Source organism: Danio rerio, chromosome 5 (assembly GCF_049306965.1).
Source record: "Danio rerio strain Tuebingen ecotype United States chromosome 5, GRCz12tu, whole genome shotgun sequence".
NCBI classification, from domain to species: Eukaryota; Metazoa; Chordata; class Actinopteri; order Cypriniformes; family Danionidae; genus Danio; species Danio rerio.
Window position 1 is genome coordinate 2423982 of NC_133180.1, and position 6877 is coordinate 2430858.

The 6877-nt window shown below is 32.7% G+C and overlaps 1 protein-coding gene across 1 annotated transcript in view; it reads left to right on the forward strand.

Annotated features, from left to right (window-relative positions):
• The window catches only part of si:ch73-55i23.1, a 782803-nt gene that overhangs the window by 436537 nt on the left and 339389 nt on the right, over positions 1–6877 (forward strand). The window lies entirely within an intron of this gene.

Consider the following 6877-nt stretch of genomic DNA (forward strand, 5'->3'; position numbering starts at 1 on the left):
TAGATTTGACTTATTAACTTTCAGTGTTATTTACTCTCACTTACTATAGTAGATTAACAGTTTTAATAGGTTTTTATTTTAAGTTGTCTATTTTCTGTTTACTTTAGGTAAAAATCCTAACAATTGTGTGTTTGCTGTTTAGATTTTATTTATATCAGCGGTTCCCAAACTTTGATGTGTGCACCCCTAGAAGTGCGCAGACCACCAGGGGTGCGCAAGAGAATGTTTGTAATGGCAGAATATATTTATTTATTTTTATTTATCTTGGGTAAACTTCATATTTTTAAGAGAAAAAAAAAATCATTGAGATAAAGTGAGAGAAAAAAATCACATTACAGATCGTAATTTACAACCTATGCATACTCATCTCGCAGTTTCATGTCTGCGCCACATTAGCCCCGCCCTTTCACGTTAGGCGCTAAGTGATTGTACATTTGTCTTTTTTTTCCTGCTTACTTTAATCAACAAAATGGACACCTGGTTAAAAACTGGCACTTTAAAAAAGTCAAGTGAGAGTAGGGATGAACCATCTACATCAGGTTCTTCTATGGAGATGTGCAGCAGCATTGAATATATGAACTCAGGAGATAACAAACGAGGTGAAGAGGCACAGAGGGAACAGAGAAATCCAGCAGAGATGTACTTATGAAGAGAATTAGACCTACGCTAGAGAGTGAGAAAATGCCAAGTATAGCGGCAGTTACATTGGTTTCAGGTTTACATGGATTGGAGATGCAGAAAATCCAAATGCACATATATGGTCCGGCACTTACAAACAAGACATTGCCACTTGCAAGACATGCCTGTAAGTGTTTTTTTTTTTTTTCAAGGAAAATTGGAGGAACTGCAGAAGAAAATGGGAGGCACAAAGGAACAGTAGCTTCCATTCGAAAAGTTGCACCATCGGTTTCCTGGGTACACTGCAGCATCCACCAAGAAGCTCTAGCAATGAAAAACATGCCAGATGAACTTTTGTCTGTAGCTAATGTGAAAATGGAATGGACCGCCAACTTATCCAGTATATATTTTACGCAGCGAATGCCCTACCAGCTGCAACCCATCACTGGAAAACACCCATATACACTCATTCACACACATCCACTATGGACAATTTAGCCTGCCCAATTCCCCTTTAGTACATTGTGTTTGGACTGTGGGGGAAACCGGAGCACCCGGAGGACACCCACACCAACATGGGGAGAACATGCAAACTCCACACAGAAGCACCAACTGACCCAGCCGGGACTCGAACCTGCAACTTTCTTGCTGTGAGACGATTGTGCTAATAATAATAATAATAATAATTATAATAATAATATATTAAATACCAATGTCCTGTTTGTCAAACTTTGGACCCAAGTAAAGTTGGGTTAAAACAACCCAGCATTTTTTAGCATGTGCAGTTATGATGACTGCTGTATTATATGCTAAACGCAACATTCATAACTCCAAATCAAGTCGACCTGCAAAATTCAGAAGCTTCAGAAATCTGAATCTGCGATAGTTAATGGGGACGTTTGAGGGTCACAGATGACGTATTGATTTTGTTGCTATTGGTTTCATTGATCGGTTGATTGATTGAAGCTCACAGAGACACAATATTGATTTTCCACAGCAAAGTCTGAGGAATATGAAGGAAAACCCGCTACAAACCCAACATATAACACATATTAAACATTACATAGCTGCTATTTTAAAGTCTTTCCTACATTAGACTACATTTTGTATTACTTTCCTATTTAGATTTAATATGTTCATGTATTATATAATATAATATTCAGGGTTTATTTACGAGTGCTGGGAATCCTGAAAAAAAGCTTCAATTTCAATCTAAAGTTTTCAAGGTTTGAAAAGTGCATACATTTTTGAGGGGATAAAGTGGTTGGAAATAGTGGAGCTGCTTTCATAATTATGGATCTTAATAAATGGGTCATAATAATGAACTGATCAAATGAATCTTTGTGCTTTTGTATAATAAAATGACAACTAAATGCATGGAGATTATCACTTCACGAGTGAAAATTAAAGTAAATATAAATTTAGGATGAAACATGACACATTTAAGATGAGAATAAACGACGGTTAGGCCAGTAAATGAGCAAAAAATAAAATAACTGTATAGTATAGTATAGTATAGTATAGTATAGTATAGTATAGTATAGTATAGTATAGTATAGTATAGGATTCTATAGTATAGTAATCTATAGTATAGTATATTGTATAGTATAGTATTTTGTATAGTATAGTATTCTATAGTGTAGTATAGTATAGTACAGTACTCTATAGTATAGTATAGTACTCTATAGTATAGTATAGTACTCTATAGTACAGCGTAGTATTCTATAGTATAGTATTCTATAGTACATTGTTCTACGGTGTAGTATAGTATAGTATAGTGTAGTGTAGTATAGTATAGTATAATTTATAGTGTAGTATAGTAAAGTATAGTATAGTATAGTACAGCATAGTATTCTATAGTATAGTGTTCTATAGTATAGTGTTCTATAGTGTAGTATAGTATAGTTTATAGTATAGTATAGTATATTTTATAGTGTAGTATAGTATAGTATAGTATAGTACAGCATAGTATTCTATAGTATAGTGTTCTATAGTATAGTGTTCTATAGTATAGTATAGTATAATTTATAGTATAGTATAGTATAGTATAGTACAGCATAGTATTCTATAGTATGGCGTTCTATAGTATAGTGTTCTATAGTGTAGTATAGTATAGTTTATAGTATAGTATAGTATATTTTATAGTGTAGTATAGTATAGTATAGTACAGCATAGTATTCTATAGTATAGTGTTCTATAGTATAGTGTTCTATAGTATAGTATAGTATAATTTATAGTATAGTATAGTATAGTACAGCATAGTATTCTATAGTATGGCGTTCTATAGTATAGTGTTCTATAGTGTAGTATAGTATAGTTTATAGTATAGTATAGTATATTTTATAGTGTAGTATAGTATAGTATAGTATAGTACAGCATAGTATTCTATAGTATAGTGTTCTATGGTGTAGTATGGTATAGTATAGTATAGTATATTTTATAGTGTAGTATAGTATAGTATAGTATAGTATAGTATAGTATAGTATAGTATAGTATAGTACAGCATAGTATTCTATAGTATAGTGTTCTATAGTATAGTGTTCTATAGTGTGGTATAGTATAGTATAGTTTATAGTATAGTTTATAGTGTAGTATAGTATAGTATAGTACAGCATAGTATTCCATAGTATAGTATTCTATAGTACATTGTTCTATGGTGTAGTATAGTATAGTATGGTATAGTATAGTATAGTATAATTTATAGTGTAGTATAGTATAGTATAGTACAGCATAGTATTCTATAGTATAGTGTTCTATAGTATAGTGTTCTATAGTGTAGTATAGTATAGTATAGTTTATAGTATAGTATAGTTTATAGTGTAGTATAGTATAGTATAGTACAGCATAGTATTCTATAGTATAGTATTCTATAGTACATTGTTCTATGGTGTAGTATAGTATAGTATGGTATAGTATAGTATAGTATAGTTTATAGTGTAGTATAGTATAGTATAGTACAGCATAGTATTCTATAGTATAGTGTTCTATAGTATAGTGTTCTATAGTGTAGTATAGTATAGTTTATAGTATAGTATATTTTATAGTGTAGTATAGTATAGTATAGTACAGCATAGTATTCTATAGCATAGTGTTCTATAGTGTAGTATAGTATAGTATAGTTTATAGTATAGTATAGTATATTTTATAGTGTAGTATAGTATAGTACAGCATAGTATTCTATAGTATAGTGTTCTATGGTGTAGTATGGTATAGTATAGTATTTTTATAGTATAGTATAGTATAGTATAGTATATCTGAACACATGGCATCTGATGTATGAAAGTATGTAATTAGCCACAATTGTAAAGTGCTTAAATTTGACTTTGTACTTTTGAACCCTGAATATTCCTTATCATAAGAGTAAATTGTGTGTATTTACTGGTTTATTTATGCTTACATGTTTTATGCTTTGACTTGGAGACTTGTTTATTACAAGCAACTGTCTCTTATTAAATATACATGTGAGATATGACATTATTATCATCAAACATGCACAAAAGCATTGATTATGAATATAGTTTGTGTTGTTCAGATTATGAAAAAGCTGAATCTGCAGATGTAGAACTGATACAACTCGTAAAAAAACATTGGGGTTGATTCAACCCAACATTGGGTCAACAATTGAAAAAGTGCACCAGCGACCTTCTTGCTGTGAGGTGACAGTTACACACTGCGCCGCCGCACCGCCCTATTTAATATTATACTAGTTATTTTTTCATTCATTCATTTTCTTGTCGGCTAGGTCTCTTTATTAATCCGGGGTCGCCACAGCGGAATGAACCGCCAACTTATCCAGTACGTTTTTATGCAGCGAATGCTCTTCCAGCCGCAACCCATCTCTGGGAAACATCCACACACACACACTCATAAACTACGGACAATTTAGCTTACCCAATTCCCTGTACTGCATGGGGGAGCACCCGGAGGACACCCAGGCGAGCACAGGGAGAACATGCAAACTCCACACAGAAACTCCAACTGAGCCGAGGCTGTTATTTTTCAAGATAATATTATTCAGCTTAGGTCAGCTGAAAGGTTTAACTAGATTAATTAAGAAAACTAGGCAAGTGAGGTTAATTAGGCAAGTCTTCTTAAGGGGACTAAAAATATTGACCTAAAAGTTATATAAAATATTTAAAAAAATTGCACCCAAAGTAAAAAAATAACACTTTCACCAGAAGAAAATATATATAGTAAATACTGTGAAAATGTCCTTTCTCTGTTTATTATAACCAAACATGCACAACAGCATTGATTTGCATATAATTCTAACTCGTGTGGCTCATAATATGAAAAAGCTACACACACTAATGTAGATACAAATAAATACACTCTAAAAGCATGGTTGTTTCAAGCCAATGCCGTCTCAAATACGGACAAACGCAACTGTTGGGTTAATTAGTTTCAATTAAATTTAGACAAAAAAAATGTTAACCAACTGTTGGGTTTGTTCATATCATGACCCAACACTGGATCAAAACAATCCAACAAGTTTTAGAGTGTAAATATGCACATATTTGAACATTTAATCAGAATCTTGCTGTTTGCTTTCAGCAGGAAAATCATTAATTCAGATTTTCTCCCTTTGAACAAAGAAGAAGCCAAGAATAAGCCATGCACAGATCAATAGCTGATCAATGATCAATAACCATCCTCAGATGAGGGGAGATCGGGTTACTCTTTAATAGGGTTTAGATTAGTGAGACAAGAATTAAAGTAAATCTTTCGAAAGCAAAATCTTTAATCAAACAGTTTTGAATAATAACAGATTAATAATAATGAAGAATTTAGCTATTAATTAATATTAATAATAATAATAATGATACATTTGCTGAAGAAAATGGGAGTGGGGTTTGCTATGGCAAAATCACCATTGTTCTAATTGGTTCCTAAGTGATTGCTAAAGTGATCTGATTTGTTGGTGGTTGCTAGGTTGTTCTGAGTGGTTGCTAAAGTGGAATGTGGAAAAAATAGGTTCTTAGCATGGCAAGCTGATCTGTTGGCTGCTCATTCTTTAAAATGATTGGCAGAAGCTTTAATTCAACCCCATTTTGATTATGCTGCCTCATTTTGGTGCTCACAGAGTATGAAGGAAAAATTACAAAATTACCAAGATCGATCAAGGAAATAAAAGAGTTAAGGAGGTTCAAAAAAGCCATCAAAAGATGGTTGTTTGAGGATAATTAGTCTGCATGGTGGACGAGGATGTTTTATTTTTTATGTTACTTAATTGTGATTAGGGTTGCAGCTGGAAGGCCATCCACTGCGTAAAACATATGCTTAATAAGTTGATGGTTCATTCTGCTGTGGCGACCCCTAATTGTCCTATCATGTATAACACCTCAATGGTTACAGGTTTTCAGCATTCTACAAAATATCTTCTTTTCTGTTTAACAGAAGGAAGTATCTTATAAAGGTTTGAAACAGAAAGGAAGATATTTTGAAGAATGCTGAAAGCCAGTAACCATTGATTTCCATAGTATTTATGTTGTCTTACTATGGAAGTCAATGGTTACAGGTTTTCAGCATTCTTCAAAATATCTTCTTTTCTGTTTAACAAAAGGAAGTATCTTATAAAGGTCTGGAACACAAAAGAAGATATTCTGAAGAATGATACAAACCTGTAACCACTAACTTCCATATTATTTATTTTGTCTTACTATGGAAGCCAATGGATACAGGTTTTCAGCATTGTTCAAAATATCTTCTTTTCTGTTTAACAGAAGGAAGTATCTTATAAAGGTTTGAAACAGAAAAGAAGATATTCTGAAGAATGCTGAAAGCCAGTAACCATTGACTTCCATATTATGTATGTTGTATTACTATGGAAGTCAATGGTTACAGGTTTTCAGCATTGTTCAAAATATCTTCTTTTCTGTTTAACAGAAGGAAGTATCTTATAAAGGTTTGAAACAGAAAAGAAGATATTTTGAAGAATGCTGAAAGCCAGTAACCATTGACTTTAGTATTTATTTTAGACACATTTATTTTAGGCATTTGTAGCTCCGCCCTCTTCTGAAAAGACCACAATCTCATTTGAATTTAAAGCCACAGTCACCCAAACACCACAATTAGGATCAAAGCCTGAAAGGGTCAGCTTCAGAGAGTTAGAGACATCATGTGTGTGATATTTAGAGCTCAAACTGAAACACACACACTCTAGAGACTGCAGAGACGCATTTTACAGCTTGTAAAATAGGGCATAAAAGGTCTTTCAAGGAAAAACTCACTTAATTGTGACTGAAAATGTTTTGCTTGT